Source organism: Falco peregrinus, chromosome 11, assembly GCF_023634155.1.
Source record: "Falco peregrinus isolate bFalPer1 chromosome 11, bFalPer1.pri, whole genome shotgun sequence".
Taxonomy (NCBI): Eukaryota; Metazoa; Chordata; class Aves; order Falconiformes; family Falconidae; genus Falco; species Falco peregrinus.
This window is the reverse complement of record NC_073731.1, coordinates 2484238-2505198: the sequence shown is the minus strand read 5'-3', so window position 1 is coordinate 2505198 and position 20961 is coordinate 2484238.

The window sequence follows — 20961 nt, the reverse complement described above, 5'->3', positions numbered from 1 at the left end:
ATGTTAGAATGAAATCGTTAATTACACCGTTTTTATGGGGCTGATTTTATCGTGAAGAGCTTGGCAACTTTTCTGCACAGCTAACAATTTGTTCTGGCTGGGATCCAACATAGATGCATAACCAGAGCATCTGTGGGTTTGTTTTAATTGTACTCCTGTTCATCGTTTGGGTAACACTGGACTTCATTTTGTGCTCATATTTGATTAGTGAGTTAATAAGGGGCCAGATGCTTCTTTTCACTATTGCTGAAAGAAAAGTAGATGACTTTGTGGTGGGAAGTGAGAAAAAGTGCATGCCCTACAGCATCATCCTTTGCTTCCCCCAACCCTGTAAAAGTGGCAAATACTGGCACAGTATCTACAGGGATGAAGATGGAGATCTTCTGTCCTCCTCTGAGACACCAACATAACTTTAGTAAAGTACATCTTTAAGCATTTACAACATACTTAGTAAGTGCAAGCATTGCAATGAGATTAAGGTAGGATGAGTCCTTGGGAAAAAATTTAAGAGTTTTGGAAAGCAAGCAATACTGTACCAGGAAGACAGGCACCATTGTCTGGAAGGAGCAACATGGAAAAATCCTTTTGCCCTGATGAACGCTGCATACTTTACATGAGCTTCCCCCCCTCCACCCCCCGCCCTGGCCCGGCCCCTTCCTTCCCATGTCTTTTTTTTTTTTTTTTTTTTTCTTCCAAGTTTAAGCTCTGATCCCATGAATGAAAACTGACATGAATCGACTGGAGTAGTGGATTACTTGATAACTATACAAAAAAAGAGTATTCATAGACTTCATGTCCACTCACATAAACCATCCTACCAAATAAGCCATGCTTCCCAGGTCTTAGGAACCATGATCCAAACTGGCTAGCTAATGAAATGAAAAGGAAAGCCTCCATACTCTATTGTCATTTCCCCGAATCTGAGACAAAAGACTGTATTTTCAAGCTAAAAGCTTCTTGTTAATCTGTCTCTTCAGTGGCATTATTGTGAAAAATAATAATATTTTTTATGAAAAAGAGATTATTCATTGTATTTTTATAAAGCTACGTATACTTAAATAAAACTAATCTACAACAGCACTATATGGGATGGCTCTCCAATGGTTTGTAACACAGTACTTTTCATTTAGAATCATCTTCATTTATCCCAAAATATTTTAATCAGTCACCCACCGACTGCATAGCTACATGATGGCCTTTTATACCCACCTCCTTCCTTGGTAGGATGTTATTTTGTAAATAGACTCGGCAGTTTCAACAAATCTCCCCAAAATTCAGTTGTTGTCTGCAATAAAGTGGGCTTTTGTGAAATCCTTGGTTATTTATCCACTACGTACCCCTTTGCCAGAGAGATACCAGCAGCCTGTTGCTGAAGCCAATTTCTCCCTCTCTTTTGCTGCTTCACAGTGACAGCTTCCACAATGTAGCTTGGTGGAAAACAACTTCCAGGGACTTCCACCTTATCTTGACTTCCAGTTCTGAGGTGTTTATGTCTTTACTTGGATTACCTATTTAGAGAAGCAAAATAAGATTCTTTTGAAGACAACCCTACACTCACTTCAGATACCAGACTAGTTTAAAAATACAAACAAAAACATTTTTTCCAGACAAGCATTGTTTTTTGAGTACAAAATTGGAAACCAAATAATGAAAGCAAAGCATAAAACCAACAAACCCACACTGAAGACATGTGCACATCAGTCCATATCAGTCTCATGTCCTCACTGCAACCCTGAGTTTATCTACAGCACTTCTCAAGCCAATGGCCAGACCACAGCATCAAGAGTACTGCCTTTCACGCTGGGCCTTCTCAGAGGCCTCGTTTGGGTTCAAGTGCCAAGATAGCAACTCAGGAACAGTTCATTTCCTTATGAGTGTTTTTCAGAGTTAACCTGCAATGTTGCATTGCCAGCCATAAACCCATGCCTCACCTGAGGGGTGCTTTGTTCTGTATAGCTCTTTCTGCAAGACAGAATTCCAAGACAAAAACCCTTCAAGTCTTCTCTAACAAAAAGCAGCAGGAGTAGCACAACCTCTCTAGCAAATGTGGTTGTGATAACATTCACTTCCTTTGTACCAACTACAGCTCTGATAATTCCTGTTTCCTTCTCCCTGTTCTTTAGAACTGAGCTTGTTTCCGATTCCTTTTTAATTAAAAAAAAAAATAAAAATCAACAAACTAAAACAAAAAACAACAAAAAAACCCAAAACAAAACAAAACCCCAAAAACCAACTCAAAAAAACCCACACACAACCAAAAAACAGCCTTCAATATTTGGGTTCCTATGAAGTGAAGCTTTCAGAGCTTATCTAACAGTAAGCGATACTTCCTATTGAATGCACTCCCTGTGTCACTACAGCAGTTTAAAAATTTTTGCTATGTTTTTTAGAGTATGTATCACACACCTCATCAATCCCTCAGTCTCCAGTTCACTGGTAATTCCTCACAGCGACCTGGTCCAACATGCTAATAATATGGATGAAGAAGCTGGCATTCAGAGCCCTCTGGGATTATTTGAAACACTGATTGGGTCACATTTTGTCTAATGAATCCAACACAGAAGAGCAGACTCCTTTTGTCAATTATTTTTTTTAAATGGTTATTCACAGATTATATTTTATGAGAAAAACAAGAAAAGTTGTTGGAGAAGAAAGGAAAATTAATGATATGATATTAAATTTATCATTTAATGATACAATATTAAAGATAATGATAGTCAGTGCAACTATCACAATGCCCAGTGAAGTTGTGAGCTTAAGCTGTAACTATGGCAAGTTAGAAATTACATGAATGTAGAAGGCAGCTCCTGCTAACAGATATACTTTTCACTAGCTCAAGCCTTATGGAGATACCACTGGCTCTAGCAATTCATTAATCAACTCTGACAATGCCATTCAGGATGGAATAAAGTCTGTATTTAGTCACACTATTTATTTATTTGTACTGCAATAGCATCTGAGACCTCTAGCTATGGAGTATGACCCCTTTGAGTTGGAACTATAGAACTACAAAATGAGAAGACTTCCTTAATAAAGTTCAAAAAATAAAAGATAATGCTCCTAGAATTTACAAGCTACGCCTTAGACCTCTGGTTCCTGGAAAGTGCAGGGGAAGGGGCAGAACTAGTTAAATAAGACTGTCACATTTAATGCATAGTCATTTTTCACTGTAAACCTACATACACATTGAAGTAATGAAGGAACTAACCACACTAAAAGGAGTAGCAGAAGTCACAAAGGAGGATTATAAAGTTTGCAATGAGAAGAAAGAAAAATGGATATTAAGAGACAAAGAAGAATTCTAAGGAGTGTGTTAGTGAGAATTATGTCAAACAGTTATAAACCCAGTAATGTAACTTGAAATGATTATGAAGTCCACGATAGCAAAAAGAACACAGCTACCTCAAAATGCCTGTGCAGATGATTTATCATTGTGGACACAAGGCACTGAGCTGTAACAGTCCTCAAAGCGAGGGTGGTCCTGCGAGCATGCCCCAACCTGAGCAGCAACAGGGAGATCTACTGATGTGAAATGGTTAAGAAAGGAACAGCACACCATCTCAAATGACAACAGCCTTTAGGAGTTGAGACCACAGGGTCTGTAGAGATTGTGGGGGAGTAAAGATCACTGTCTTCAAACAGGCAGTGTTCTCAGATTGGTTCACTCAGTCTGGCTGAAGTGATTGTTTAGTGGGTGCAGTGATGCCAGAGATGGCCTTGTCAATGACACTATGCATTGGCCTGGACTTCCCTAACAGCATTTCTGCTGCTTGCAGTAAATGAAGTTTTATAAAACATTTTGAAAGTGTACCATTGGTGAAATATGCAGAGAACAGCCCATGAATGCCATGCTTGCAGGCATCTAATCTGTATCTGTATCACTGGTAAAATCATCTTCACTCCATGTTCTGTTCTGACTCTGAATGTGCTCAAATGATGTATTGGCTTCCAACTATATTGTCAGTTCAGCAAACTGTAATCAACTTACTATTTACCATCATATCATGCAGTAATACTTCAAAATTCTTTACTGGTTTGGGGCTGCTCAAATATGCATATACATATTAATGCATGCAATACCACACTTGGAAGAAAGGTATACAGTAATTGGAAAGGCAGCTCATGAGGTTATTTAATGAACAGCGATCCCCACAGATCACCTTCCTCTGCAACTTTCATCTCCGTGAATGCACTCTTTAGTTATTCTGCTGATTCCTCTCAGCAGGAAAAATCCATTAAATATTTAATTAAGCTGTGTTCAATATATGAGGTAAGTGAACTATTCTATCTAGTGCTAGCTTAACATTACATGCTGTATCATAACGTTCTGCACAAAACAGTGTTGCAGTGATATGCACATTACTGGAGATTTTGTTCTATTTGCTTATGAATAGTAAAAGTAAAAAGAAAATGAACATGCAAATCAGTGTTTCTTATCTAAATGTACTCCTTTTAGCTATTACTATTTAATCAGTTTAGGAGGAGATGAACTCTGGGAACTGCTGGTGCACTAATAGGTGAACATTGAAGTGAGGGGTTTTTTTGCTTGTTTTGCATTTTAAGCAGAGCAGGAATTCACTGGTAGAGAAAATCCCTGTGTATGGCTTGCATAGCCACAGGCATGACAGACCATAGTGGAAATTTTAAACTGAATGAAACAGAGGTAAAACAGAAAGGGGCAAAACTTGGTGACTCTGAGACATAACATTTAACCTAAGTACAGCACAAACCACTGCTTCAGAACTGCCAGCAAAATCTTGCGGACCCTCAGTCGATTCCCAGCCATTAGGGATGACATACACCATAACGTTTGGAATATACAGGGAAAGGAAAGAGAATCAAATTGCTGTACATTTTGTCACAGCTGAGGTATGACAATTGCCAAGGGCAAGCGTTTCTGCTGCAGTTGAAACAATTGCTTCCAGCAAGGAAATATTAGAGACAAAAAAGAATCAAAAACCAACTCCAATCTTCAGAGGACAAGTATTTTCTCTTTGCAACATTAGATAAACAATATGCACAAAGCAAGATCACTGTGTAAGAAATTCTTGCAACTGCAGCATCATGTGAACTAAAAGAGGATCTAATCCAGAAACTTGATTTCCTAAGCTGACATAGCAAACATCCATCAAAGGTTAAATAAAAGATTAAGATTTTAACTTCCTAGTATTTGAAGACAGGGACAATGGGGTTCAGTCCTACAAAGCCTGAAGAACTGTGGATAAGATGCCACTACATAACACCCCAGAACAGACTGATGGAAAGCTATGATTAGAAAAGGGGACAAACCTCAGGTGTTTTTTTTTTTTTAATCAGGAACTCAGTGCTATGGAAACAGGCAACAGTTAAGATGTTTTAGAATTTGTCCCAAAGTTAACTGGCTTCAGTAGGTGACTTCCCATTATTTGAAAGTACTGGATTGCTACCCTGCTCAATTACTTACCCATCTGCCTTATTCCTGATCTCTTATTAGGAGCAGGCTGTCATTTGCACAGAGAAAATGACAGAAAAAATCAGAAGATGGGAACAGCTAATAAAAAAATAATGAAGAAAAGAAATAATTATGAAAAGAAATAAAAATTACATTGTCTACTTTTTTCTCTTGTCAACTGGAATCCCCATACAGTTCAGTAATCTAAGTGGTAAATACTCCCTCACATTGCCAAAAAGGCAAGTCAGCCACATATCATAAAATCCCAGCTGATTTAACTTTAATAAACATCTTTTATAATAAAAGCAAATGTATCCCCTTTTCCACTGTAATGCTTTTTCTTAATGCCTTTTTTTTTTGGGGGGGGGGGGGGGGATTTTTAAGTGGGGGATCTTATAAGCACTAAAACAAAAACATCCTGAAAAAATGCAGAACAGAGCCTTGTTGCAAGCAGACAGGGGAAGATCTGCCAGCTGCTCAATTACTGGTTTTGAAATAAAGCAGGTTCTTGAACTAGACCATCTACAACTTTACACAAACTCAGAAAGTCCCTGATCTTGCAAGGGGGCAGGGAAGGAAGCAATTTGAACCAAATTGAAAGGAAAACCTCCCTAAAGGTTTTCTTCCAAGAGGATCAGATATTGATGCTTCCCTCAAAAGAAGCTATTTTAAATGAATAAATAAATAAGGCTGAATAGAAACAGTTATTTTCCATACATCCTTCTGAACCATAGGCAAGAATGAGGGACAAGGTTGGCAGGTTTCATCTTTATTACACACACAGAAAGAAAAAAGAAAAATCTACAATCAGATACTGTTAAAGATGCTATTGGTTTAAAGCCATCTCCCCTTCTTCAAAGGGTGACAGAAATGTGCTGGCCCCACAGGGAAATTGAGAATCTTCTCATCTTTGTGCTATAATCTTCTTGTTTCTAGTCTTCCAGGGCCATAAATCACTGCTTACCACTGTGACACATCCTTCTGTAGAAATACCATCACTAGGCCAGGCTGAATGTCTCCTAGCCTAGTCTTAGACAAGGATAATTTTAGGGGAGAGGGAAGCCACCAGATGCACGTGTTCATCCAGGACAAATATAAAAAGAGTTATGTATCAAACCACATAAACAAGCTAGTCTTTTTTTTTTTTTTTTTTTTGGGGATGTATGGGCATTGCAGCTGCTCACTTCACCAGGATTCTGATGATAGCATTTGGTCCAAAATCATATTCTCTAAGTTTACATCTCAATAATCCAATTAAAATGTATGAGAACTAATTAAACCTAGTGGATAATGATAATAACAATAGTACATAGTAATTTATAGCATTCTCCATCTTCAATGCACTTTATGGGCATTAACTAATTAATGGGTAACATGAATTTAAAAATCAATGCATGAGCACAGCATATGATTGGAATTAACATTTCAATTACTCTCTCTGACCACTACATTTATAAAATGACTCTTATTCCTTTGCACGTATGTGCAGTAATTAAAAAGGATTTTGTACTACTGATTACCAAGTAATTACAGAGTTTCTGAACCATCCTATACACTCAGTGAGAAATCACATCTGCTCGCCTATTCTCCTCAAAATTCTGCCTTTTTAGTTGATTTCCACAGACCCCTATTATTGTAATCTCTTTTTCTTAAACTTTTCTCGTGTACAGGGGATTCTGTGCAGTAACTTCAATCACAACTTTGATGAAAACTTCAACAGCTACACCACACCAGAAACAAGGTGAAGCTCCTCAGGAAAAGCCATTGCAGCTGCCATGACCCTGGGACCGAAGTGATCAAATGCAGACAGAAAAGCTGGATTTGGGAAGTGCCTGGGACCAAATCCCCATTGCTTCTTCCCATGTGGCAAGTACCCTCACCCATCTCCTAGTGACTGCAGCCTTCACTGATAGACCTCAAAAATCACCACTTTAGTACTGCTAGTGCCACACCCAGAGCAGTACAGAGCTTGCCATAGGCTAACTGCTCTGGAACTGCTTCACAGGCCATTTTTAATTTTTTTTATTATTATTTTTATTTTTAGCCTGAGCCTTCTGATTGCACCACAGCAGATTAAATGCAATGCAAGTGTATCTATGCAGGGGCCAAACATGGAAGTCTTCCACTAGGAGGAATTGAGGCTCTCAGAAACACAAAACAAAGACATGTTTTGGCAACTCATCTTCCCCTGCCGCCAATTTAAATCTTACAGTTTAAAATTACTTCCTTTCAACATCTTTTGGTTTTGTGGCTAACGGATTGACCTTTTTGAGAAGGGAAAAGCTCCTTCTGGGTTTTTTTGCAGGCCACTAGTCTGCAGGGATGTCAGACTGAGTGCCTGGATAACCCACAGTTATTAGATTTTCCCCAATAGTTTTCAAGGGTTTTCAGGTACTAAAACCAAACCAAAACAAAAATCCCCAAAGCCATAAGCATCCATACACACTAGCTGTCATAAACAGCCTACAATAAAAAGAAACCTCCCTCAGCTGACAGGGTAAATCCATTTGCCTTTTCTCCACAACAACAATTTGCAGCACAAGGTCTCCCTGCTAATGCCTTGTACCACTGCCCTCTCCACCTGCAGAGTTTCAGTTTGTCCTCCTGCTGTTTCACACACCTTTTTAATGAAAATTAATTCATATTGCAGCATTTTCCCTGACAGATGTGTGGGCTGAGACTCTCCTTGCTCTGCTGTTCTCTTTCTTTATAGACCAATGCAAATTGCCCAGCTAGAGTTTCCTGTAAGAATCTCTCTTTTCCCCCACATCCCTGCATAATTGTCAAGCATTACATTTGAACTTTTAAGTGTAGAGGGACAAAAGCATTTATCCAGCCTGATACAGTTACCTCTTTCAAATCACTTTTCTGCTCATGCCTTAACTCTTTTTAGCTGGCTGCAGAAGCCTCTGAGCAGCTGGTACCCATTCTAACTTGTCTTTTTCAGTGCTAGTTACCTGTTTCCAATCAATGAAAGCAATAGCACATTTCTCAAGTTTTCCCTATTTCATAAATAAATATAAATCTAATGCTTTCAGCATACAGGTTGAGGTGACAAAAAAAGGGGAGCACAACAGCAAAAGCCAACAGAAACCATGCAAACCCTGCTGAATAAAGTTCTTTCTGGTAATTCAATTATCAGATTCTTTTTTTCATTTATATTAATAAAATACCTTAAAAAGTCTAACAGGAAAAGGCAGCACTGATTTTAATCTTGCTCATTACATCATTTGCTTCTGACTAACAGGGCTGCAAATATCCATTCTTATGTTAATTAATTTTTTTATTATTCTTTAAAATGGAGTTATTTCTTTAATTTAGAAAGAAGCTAACTGGCAAGGTCTATGTAACAATATTTCAAGCTCATTGCATTTTACTTTCAGCCATGAAAAAAATCTGTACAACTATGAAGACAAGTTTCAATCAAAATGCAATTGATCACTTCAGAAAAGCATTTCTGTACACACTGTGGAAGAAAGAACTGTGGTAATAAAATTTTCTAGACCCTGAATGGACATTCTCATTGGTAATTCTCACTAGCAGGATGGTCCTGTACCCTTACTAGGATCTGTGAGGACGATCTTACAATAGCAATAGTGAGGCAAACAGGTTGAAATACCAAAAAAAATCCAGGGTCATTATTGCCACACTGAGACAGAACTCTGAAGCTGAAACATTTGATTGCTATAATGTAGGAATCAGACTTAGTGACAGAATTTTTCAGGCAAACATAAGATGGAAGTGTTCCTGGTACTCCAACATGGAGCCTACCCCAGGAATTCACGTGAATCTACCCACGTGTGCAGCAACTATTGCTGCTACTATCGCTTTGTAATCTCTAAAGAAGATAACAAGGGAAAAACACCCAATTTTTAAAAGCACAGAAAAACATTTTTAGAAGAGCAAGCAAGTTCATACCATCTTGGTAGGCTTGGGAGAGTTGCTGGACAGTAAATAAGGGAGAGGAATAATGCTCTGAGCCTCAGAGATGATTTTTAGACAAGATTCAGGCACTGGCCCAGAGCATGAGGAAATTTCCATTGTTGTTAGTACTGTACGTCATCTGTATAAATAAACTTTCCTAAGCCATCCTCTTCTCATTGCCTTTCAGAAATACTGCACTTAAAAAAAAGTCATTAAAACCTGAAGACTGCAGGAAATGCAAAGTATTTCTCTTTTACAAAAATGTTCTAAAGGAAAGAGGTATCATACGGAGCAAGATTTCATAAGAAATTATAGCCTCATAGCTATCCCATTTTGCTTTTCCATTTACCATTTCTACCCACCTGCTCTCCCACCCACACAAGCCCAGCATTATTAATGCTTATGAAAGACCATAAAGTTCTCATAATAAAGAATGTTTCTGTGCATTATCTAGAGAATAATGTAGCTCATTCAGTATGTTCTCTTGGAGAAAAAAACATTTTGGTCTGCTGTAACTAGATGCTCTTTCTTGGGACAATATATTGCCCTGAACTACTTGATTTTCTTTTGGATTTCTAAGGTTACAAAACTGTTCTGCCTGGAGACAGTGACTTTCATTATGGTGAAGCTCACCTATAGACAGTGTCAGGTGTACTGTTTGTTACATGTCATCATCCTGTACCATGCGTTATGTGCAGAAGGAGGAGATACATCTTTGATCCTAAAAGCTGTTTTCTGGGTTTATCTCACTACTGAAAAAATAGCTGTACTAAGGCCCAGGTTTTTGTACCCAAAACCTACTTCAAGGTTATGCTTTGCTGTCATTTATTGCTAGCTGCTGAAAAGTTCTTTATTAGCCAGACATTTGGTGATGTCACTAAATCATACACTTGCAAAACAACCTAATTAAGCATTTGCTTGTGCTAAGGTTAAGGTCAGACTGCAAATTTGGAAGTCAGTTGTGAAGCCAGAGATTTCAGCTGACGATGCTTTACCCTAATACCCATAAGCTTAACGTTATGGTAAAAACAGCAGAAGCATCTCAGGTAGGCAAGACTGTTTTAGCAGAAGAGGAGAGAGGCAATCCTTGAGGCAGCCAACATTCAGGCACTCCAGTGCTTTCTAAATGAAAACCAAAGTTTTGATCTGCCCACAGCAGTGCAATGACAGCCAGTGCTGAACATGGAAGCATTGGTACAAAGTGCTAGTGTCAGCCTGTAAAATCGGTGGTCATCCTCAGCATTACCTAAAGGGACTGAGCAGTCTTCAAGGGTAAACAGTCCTCTGCTATTCCGCTTCACAGTAATCTAGCCTAGGAACCAGGGTGGGGTAACTATAGCAAGAACTGCATCAAAAAGAAGTTTGCAAAACCCTGCCCCATTGAAGCTGGAAGTACTACACTGAGGTTAAGGCTTGCCATGCAGGAATTCAGGGCTGTTAACAAGAGCATAGAATATTGCAAACTCTTCAACAGGAGCTGACATTATTCCCCATAGTGCCCGCAGTGCTTTTTATTCCTATATGCTCCATCTCCAAACTGAATTCACATCATCATGCTTTAGTAGGGGTTTCCCTCTCCTAGTAGCCTTACAAACACAGGAAAACTAAGGAAATCCAGCTTGCATGTTGCAAAGAACACTGGCTGAAAGCTAGGTGCATGCCAGATAGGATATGGTACTGTTGCTCCCCAAAGCCTCACACACACTGAGCCAGGAAGGCAGCCTAATGATTTACTGGGAGAAAACTGAAATCTAGGTTATGAGAGTCCTCACTGAGTATTTAGCAAGGAGGGGACAGTACCCAAGTATCACGCCCCCAAAATGAAATCAACAATGGCATAGCAGCCTCATCTGTCCATGAGAAGTACTGCATGAGAAGTAGAGAAACAGCAGAGTGCCTTCGGTCAGCCTAGTGAATTTTGTACATTTGTCAGTGAATATTTATTAAAAGAAACAACAAAAACCTGCCACAAACAAACAAAAAAACACAAAACTGAGTTAACTGAATTTTTCGAAGGTAACTCGAACATGAGTTAGCACTGAAATTACAGAAATCATAAACAAAAGAGCAAATAAAACATGATTGCTTTGAGGAGCCAAGAGCTACATTCCTCTCTGCCTTTTACCTACTTAAGTCAAACACTGCCTAAATAAACTTTCTCTATGCCTGGCTTTGATTAGGAATGGTGACCCAGACTTATCTTCCTTCGGTTTTGCCACCTACCTGAATGTGCTTGCATGGAGCCAGTCACTCTGTGCGCTCCACAGGGAGAGGGCGGCTCTGAGAGAAGATGGTTCAGCTCTCCAGACGTCCCCTGGCCATGTCCCAAGCACACGGGCCCTGAGGGGCACCTGAGGGGGCACCTGGCCCATGCCAGCTGTGCCCACGGGGCTAGGGCTGCCCCAAGTTAGATTGGGCAAATCCAGGCCTTTCTTCCATTTTAGGAAGAATATATTGCCATCAGAGAGAATTCAAATACTGTGTGGCTTCCAGCACTGCAAACCAGACACAAAGTCTGTCAGTGCTGGAATTCTGGCCCTGTATGGGATAACAGTGGAGCTGCTAATGGCAAGCAATTCCCTTAAATGAAATCGCTGCCTGTGTTAACACCATTAGAGACAGTGGAAGACAACTAGGCATCACACCTGAGGAGATTTTTCACAGAAAGCTGAGTGGATGGCCTCAGCTAAAATTTTCATCTGGGGCTAGACGCTTGGCTCTCCCTTTAAGAAACTTAAAATATAACGTGGGACTAATATGCGTGATGTGTGAGGCAGCATCGGTCAGATCACCCCATTTCCAAGTACCTTAGGCCTGCGCCCGCCAGCGCCCCTAAGGAACGGCCTTCGCGTTTGCTCCTCTCTCGAATCTCCTCAGGCCTCGCACTCGCGTCCCGCCAAGGGACGGCGGAGGGCGCCGGCGGCACGAGCCCGGGCGGCACCAGGGCGCGCGCTGCCCAGAGGCGCGCCGCCGCCGTCCCGCGCGCGGGCCCTCGCCTCAGGCCGCGCAACGTGCGCGCGCCAGACCCCGCGGCGGCCGCGCGCAGCTGCTCCGCCCGCCCGGCGGCCCCGGACCGCGCGGCGCTCGGCCGGCAGGTGGCGCCCGCACACAGCCGGTACCGGCCGTCACACGGGCACTACCCAGCCGCTACACGGCCCGTACCCAGCCGGTACCTGGCATTACCCAGCTGTTACACAGTTGTTACCCAGCCCTTAAATGGCTGTTACCCCACCGTTACCCAGCCATCACACTGCCATACACAGCCGTTCCATGGCTGTTACCCAGCTGTTACCCTGCCATTACATGGCCACCACCCGTCCATTACCCAGCCGTTACTCAGCCCGTTACACCCCTGCCCAACAGCCTCCCGGCTGCCCGGCCCCTTCTTCCTCCTCCGCTGATCTCTGCAGCACAAGGGGGCTTCACCTCAGGCCCTGTCCTTAACCGCCCCTCAGGCCTTGCAAAAGCTAATGGTGGGCAGTGGCACAGCGCCCATGGGCCTGCCCCAAGCTCCCGTGCCCAGCGCCCTGCAGTGACACTGGCAAGCGGGAATGGCAGCACCGGGGGCAATCCCGCTGCGGCCCATAGCCCTGGTCCTGCTGTGCCCCTTCTGCTCCGGAGAAAGGCCTGTGCCTCCTCCGAAACCAGGCACCTACCACGGCCAGGACGCTTCCATCAGTACCAGGCACGCTTCCCAGGAATCAGCGGCTATTTCACAGGGCTTCTTCCTCACAGGCCCTGCTTCCCCGTATCTGTATGCAGGTATTGCTGACAGCACTTTACCCACCTGAAAAGCTCGAGATTATTGCAGCCTGCAGTTAAAGGATCACTGAAGTGCTCCTTAAATGCAAGTCGCAGCGTACAATATCGTTTGGTGGAGGAAGGAACCTCAGGCATCGCTTACAGGTGGAGAACTGAGGCAAGCATCTGTAAATCTGAACAGAATGGGACCCCTGTTCTGACCGCCTGCGTTACCTACGTGACATCGTTCCTCCCCAGCACCACTGTGGGCCAATGTTATTAGACTTATTTTTCAGACAGAAATCCTTGTGAACATGGGCTCAGAATTGCCTCGAGCAACAGCGAGGCATGGCTGAGGCAAGGAAAGGACAAAAATCCTGACACCCGACTGCTGCTCTAACCATTAGGGGCATCACCATGAAAACATCCACCCGATCTTCCTCTCTCACTCTCTTCCTCTCTTGCACATGTCAGAAAAGTCTGTTCAAATACAATCAAATCAAAATAAAACCACAAACTTAGCGGTTTGCTTATACTGCCCAGTGAAGTGCTCTATGAAGATTACTGGGCAGTAACTCACAGTCACCGCTCTCAAACCGTGCTGAATTAAAACTTAGGGATATTTCATGAAAGGGCCACAGTCCATCCGGGTAGAGCTCGTAAAAGCCTGAAAGCAGCTGATAAAATAAGCAGCAAGAAAGCCAGAATTTGTGTGCTACAGCCATCTCAGCCTCTCCAAAAGCAATTGTGCCTAGAAATGCATTTGGGAAACATCCTTCTCCCCAGATACACTGCCTTCCTTACACAAAGCTAGGAAGAAAATATGCCCCCTTAAGTAATGTATTTTACTAAGGACAGTAGCTAGACTGCGGTAGAATTGGACAATTCACTCTATTGAATAATACTGCCTCACACTATCTGCACAGGGATCTCTGCCAAAGACTGCTGGCAAAGGTACCTGACAGGCTTGTTCATGCTTGTGGGGCTGAGTAAGTTCATTAAGCTTACAAGGAAGAACAAGCTCAAATAAAACTGCACACATCAATGTGCCCTGCCTTAATTAAGATGTACGATCATCAAACAGCTGACACCCAAAACCCTACCAACACAAAAGAAGAACACATGTCTGTCAGTTAATAGTGCTTTATTTTCTGTCAAAAAAATTCAGGCAGGGTTTTTGTTGGGTTTTGGGGGTGGTGGTTTTTTTTTGGGGGGGGGAGTGGGGTAGTTATGGGGGGAAGCAGTGTCTATTCATTGTGCGTAAGAAGCTGCACCGTGTGGAACCAGGTCTCATGAGTTTCTGGATGTGATTCAGAAAGCACTTGAAAAGTCAAGGTTGTAAAGATAACTGGAAAAGATGCGTATTTTCTAGTGATTTGGCAATATTTTTGTGATTAAGATTTTGTGAAATATCGCAGAATTATTGACCATCTTTTCCTCTATTTCCCATTTTTGTAGCTGATTGCCTCACTCCTACAAAAGTAAAAGATCTTCTGGACTTCAGAAAATCCCAGATGATGCTGCTAAAGTTTTCCGCTTGGATTGTCCCCTGCCTGTAGAGCCTCTCCCTCCACACCAGGATACATAAGGGACAACCATTCCCATAATACAAAACCCAGTGGCTTAAAACCTTCCTCAGCATCACAGGCACCCTGTCTTCTCCCCAGCAGTTGTAGCACCAGCACTGATATCTCCCCTTTACCCCCTTCTCCAGCCTACCTGGAGACACAGGGGACTCTGGTCAAGTCTTTGAATGGCGATCATAAAGCCAAAGGAGTGTTGGCATGTGGTTGAGAGAGGATATATGTATATGCACATCTATATCTCAACACAATCAAGACAGAAAAGCAAAGGCAGAACATACTAAACCCACCACTGAGCTGCTAGCTCTTTTGTCTTCCACCTGTTCTCTGAAAGGTCTCTCCTCACAGCACTCAGTTCAGGCTTGATCCTGCAGAGTGGCCTCCAAGCGGGGAAGCACGGAAATTCAGAGTACAGACTGTTTGCAAGATTAGCCCTTTGGGACAAACTGTGTTCAGTGTCGGACACACCTGTGGCACCAAGAACACTTGAGGGAACAGGAACTGAAAAGCTAGTCCAGTGTTTGCTGTGCCTAAGAATTATAGGACAGTTTTAAATTGCAACGCTACATTTACACTTCAGAATGAAATATAAGCATCTGACTAATTACATCGTTTTCTCTTCAGAAAGGGAAAAAAAGATGTCAGTTCTGTGCTGCACTTTTAATATTGCCAGATCTCAAGTAATGAATGTTTGCCATGGGTCTTTCAACACTGCTCTGTCCACTAAGTGTTAGTGAGTATATGATATGCACTTTCTTCTGACAGCTAACTAATTGATTCTCTGAGAGAATCAGCTTTTCAAAGGTGAGCAAAAATGATTTATGCAAAGAAGCATTTTTGTCACAGCAAGCACAGCTGTAGAGGAAATAAAAATTTTACTTGGAATATGATTAAAAAAGCATTTCAGCAAGCATAATTGTGTTGGCTTGTGTTGCTTCTGAGAAGAAAAATGTATTTTTTCCTTTGTTCTATTACTTGTGATATAGAGAGTTTAGATTTAAGGTTATTTTTCCTATGCCCACTTTTATCAACATGATATCTTTTCAATGGTCTTGTTCATTCTGGCTGCAGAAAGTGTGGCATATAATGTTATACCATTTGCAACCCATTATGGCATGTTGTTCCAATGATTTGCAACAGAGTGCAATATAAAGCTGTTTATAAGGCAGCTATTTGTGTATATAGTTTAGCGTAACTTAGATATTGAAAAGAAAGGCTCCCAGAGCCATCATTTTTTTATTTGCTCATAAAACTATTTTGGAACTTTAATATTCAAGTGTAAATTTAAGGCAAATTAATGCGCTGAAATGTTTACTGAGAGTCATATTTTAGGAACAAGTAACTTCAAAAGTATTAAGAAAACAAAAAATAGGATCTGAAAGCATACCTCTGCACAGAACAGCAAAATTCAAACAGTATGGTTTAGCTAGAAAACAGTGCGTTCAGTGAAAGTGAGAAAGCAATGAATAACCCTCTTATAAAGGTGCTTCGTATTGAAAAATCCCACCAAACACAAGAGGCTGAGAGACATGTGGAAGTCCCTTTGAACATCAGGTGAAAAATCTAAATCCACTGTACACACACTCATTAAAGGAGGCAGGGTTCGGTAGGTAAAAATAGTTAAACTTTGCTAATTTCAGTACGGACTTGAAAGTGTTTTGCAAACGATCTGGACTTAGCAGCGCTCCTGGGAAGCAAGGGTGTTATTATGCCCCTTTTATAGAGAACGTGAATTAAGCAAATTTTTGCTATCATGTTTTAAAATATGAACCGTGAGGCAGAAACAATTTTGAAACACAGCTGTCCTTAATGGGGCTTTAGGTCAGCTACGCTGACCACTGCTGCTGGAATGCTGAACTATTAGTCTGATTCAGTACAATGATTTCTGTGTTCCCAAAATTGAGGCAGGAGAGGCTAAAGGCCATCACAAAGAGTACAAAGGCCAGGAAGCAAATTCTTCTATATTACACTGTGAGTAAACACTGTCTGCTTGCTAATAACCCTGCTCCAAAGGGAAGATCCTCTTGTAATGGACATGTGCATGAGCAAACCAGACGCAGATGCTAAGGGGGCCAGCACAGAGTGCAGAGTGGCAGCACACGGTCCTGAAGCTACGCCAGGCAGTGCTCGCCTGGGGCTGGGAGAACACTTGCCCTAGCCGGAGCAGCCCTTTGGGGTACTATCAGAGACTGAACTTTCCGGGAGGGGACAGCAGTTCCCATCGAGGTGCTCTGTGGTGGCATTTGGCAATTTTGCTGCTTTCCACGTCTTTTGCTGTTTTGCATTACTGAAAAAAGGCAGCATAAAGTGGAAAAAGAACATGTTTTCAGAGAGCAGAGAGGCCGTTTCTGACAGTTTATGCAGCATGCCATGCAAGATGGCCCAACTATTTTTCTTTTCCGAAAAAAAGATTCCCCTGAGCAAGCCTTAATTCACCGTTCCAAAATGACTGGCAATTAGGAGTAGATGAGCGCTCCAGATCACGCTCCATCACAATACAGTTACAACTATTTAAAACCCAATTAATTCTCTTTCTAACTTTCCCATCAAGCTGTAAAGTTCCAGTTGGCAAGGCTTTTCACTTTGATTTTGAATTCCTGCTTGGAAGATTAACTGAAAATGGATTTGGCTTGAACAGCTGCACCGAACATATTTTGTTTTATTTTGTTGCCATCTCAAATAACAATACTTAGCACTCTTCATCTTCAAAGCATTATACAAACATTGAGTCACATCCCCTCACAACAATCTCGTGACATCACCTCCTGTGAATAAAATCATTCTCATTGCAAAGAGGTGGAGAATGAGCAAGAGATCCACAATTTATGCAGGGTCACAGGAAGAGCCCTTGGCAGAGGCAGATGTAGAAGCCAGGGGCTCACAGGCCCCTTCTGGTCCTCACTTTATTAATCACCACTTCTGCAGACACACGAGTTATTTTTGGGGTGAGGTTTTCTTCCCTTTTTATGTTGGGTTGTTGGGTTTTTTTGATTGGGGGTTTTTTTGGTGTTTTGGTTGTTGTTTTTCACTCTAGTCATCCGAAGGATGGCAGCTAGTATATGCACGTATTAGCTTGCAGGCCCGTTCCGCTGCTACGTGCTCTGCCACCTGAAGTCGAGCATGCACGGCTGGGTCCACGGTAGGGAGTTCCCTTTTCCATCAGTGACTAAAAGGTATTTTGGGCACGGTTGTACGCAAGTGTGTCTTTGCCCTCCAGTCATTGAGGCCCATGTATCTGGCTACATCCAGCCAGGGAAGATCATCCTTTTCTTTCAGACACACCCAGCTCTGACAGAGCAGTGACCTCCTGAAAAAGCAGTGCCATGGCCAACACTTGATCAGAGTATTGTTTACACAAGGCTAATTCATTGGGCACGTGACTTATGTGCCTAAATTAGGAGGCTCAGGTCACTCTGAATTCAATGGAGAAAGGTGCCTCCTTTCAGGGGGTAATTCAGAGACCTTCATTTAGGCTTTGCTGACTACAGAGAGTGCCTGTGCTCCTAAATTAGAGACCTAAATCAGTAGTCTGTGTGAAGCAGAAGTTGTGTGAATACATCCCTATAAATATATATTCTCTGCAGTGCCAACTCCCATAAAGTGTATTAACGTCAAACATGTAGAGCATACAGTTGTCAGGGCTTCTTCTCCTGACAAAAACTGACAAAGTATGCTATTTGTGTTTCTTTGTACATCTTGTTTTCCTTCCCGCTTTATTTGACTTCATACTATCTATCCAAAGAGGTCTCTCAGACGAAAAGAATCGGATTAATCCCTGTAAAACTATAACATGGCCCAGGCAGCCCTTTTTTTCCAAGACATTCCAAGGCACAAACGAGGTAACCGCTTCTTCTAAGGCATGACAGGTATGTGGAAAATAAAAGTAGAAGGCTTTTTTGAATTTATGCCTCTTTGTGCGGTTTAGTACCTTCGTTTCTGGACTGGAAGGCATTAGGAAGAAATGGCATCACAACCAAGCTCAATCATTCAGCAACCAGGACACTGGCCCAGGGTAATTCCCAGGCCCATCACTACTGCACCACGGCTTTAAACAGGTTATTTCACCTCCATTCTTGTTATGAGGTAGCCTTAATCTCAAGAGGCACCATCAGGTGCTTCCTATAAAGTCCTAGTGCCAGTTTTTGAGTTCACATGACAATTGTCTGTAGAACTCCCAACAGTGATGCCCACGCAGTGGAGCGCAGTGGGCTTGCACTGACACCGCTGCGCTGTTTCCTCTCTCTGGCAAAGCACCAAGCCAGACCCCCCTTAAGCACAAATAGCAACAGCTCTGTCAAAGTCTTACACGAGCTTCTGGCCCATTTCAAAGCAGAGAAATATTTGTAAGAACTCTAGCTTACAGAAAACGATGTGTAAAGAAAGAAACCCCACAAACCAACATGGCCATTTTAATGTGCATTTCATGTTCCGCTTCTGCAAGTAAACTGTAGAATGACAACCTGTCCGATTTAGCCCTCTGTCTCTGTAGCGACAGCTCCGCTGTCAGGACTGCAACAATCTGAGGCATGCAGATCCTCATTGTCAACAACAAACTTTGCCCCCCCAAAATAAGCTGAATTCTTCCTACCTTGACTGGAGTAAATTCCAGCCAGGAAGAAGGTCCTTCAATCGTGAAAGCTGGAGCCAGTGAACCTGAATGCAGAAGGACTAAGGGACCTGTCCAAAACCTCACCTAGAGGCTAGGTCACCCTTGCCACTCCGAAGGTTAACGCTGTTAGCCACACAGACCCAGCCTACAACTTCAGCAGCACTTTCTGGCATTTTAAGTCTCCCACAGAGAGCCGTTTATGGCCTTTCTATCATTGGGGTAGTAGAAGCATGTAAAGACATGAAAAGCATATAAAAAGCTGACAAGAACAGAAGAGGACATAGCTGAAAGAATTTTTGAGAACCTCTTTTCTCTCAGTCCGAACTCCCAGTTGCTGGCTTTTGCTTTATTTTGGATCACCTTCATTCCTTCAGAGAGTGTATTATCCATTTCACATCCAGGGACTGAAATAAACCCATCATCTGGACTACACTGTAGCAAGTGTGTAAAATAATTCATATTTCCATATTTATCATCCATCTCCACATATTCTAGTTGCAGAATGGTAAAACATTACATGATAAACTGCGTAACAGAAGAAGCGGGAACAAAATCTTGTACTTTTCCTCTTGGACACACTTATGTGCAATAAATTAGGAGGTACAGAAGGATGAGTTCAGAACTGGTATTTCTCACTGTGCAATAATGCTACTAAAGTTAAGAGAGTACCAACACTGGAAGCTGAATCAGGTTCAGATTCCCCGCGACATTTCAATGTATGACATTTTAGACCCTCCATTAGCCACCACTGAAGTTTCAGGCACTATTTCACACCAGAACAGTGTTTATATAACCATCACTTCACAGGACCATCACTGTTTTTCAGGTATAATGAAGTGATGAACTGTGGAATAAAAAGGAAGAAAATAGTCAAGGTGACGAGATACCAAAAGACTTATTACTTCAAAGTGAAAACACACAGCAGACTGGGAAGGGAAAACATTCAGTCGAAGTAGTTTCAGCAGAGGAATTTAAAATTATTCACATATTCCTTGGAAATAATCCACAGCACTTTCATCTGGTAATAGTAGTACTATGTTAGGAAACAGCAGTTAGAAAGGCTGAATTAAACCGCTATCTTGTAAAAATCAGGTGGAGGCAATTAGTCCTAGTCATCTATAACCAGAATTAAACCCCTGCAATGATATGCAGCAAAGGGCACATGTTAAGAGGAATAAAAAGTATTACTGATACAAACCAGAAAGGTGGCTGTCATTATTTGTCTTCTCCAAGGGTAAGCCTGGACTGGCTGGTGGTAACATTTGATCTCATACGAAAGAACAGCTGCCTCGCGCCGACTGCTTCATATGCAGTGGGTGTTTACAGACAACAGCTGATACTAGTAAATGGTCAAGAGTGGAAGAGTCCTTGCTTAGATCTACACTTAACCTTTGAGAGTTTAGCAGTTTCTCTATGCTCCTTCACATGCTACAGCATCTCTCAAAGCTCCGTAAAGAGTAATGAATTTGCACACAGAGATGCTGCATGCATTTTATACCTAGGCAGCCTGCAGCACAAAGGTCAAGAGCATCACCCGAGGCCAAGAGGAAAGGAGTTACAATGAGCAACAAAAACACATGCACAGCGAGATCTTCACTTTATCCACAATTCATTGAAATTAGCAGAATTTTACAGTTTCAGACAACTGCCTTTCTCCAGTGCAAAGAAGTGAT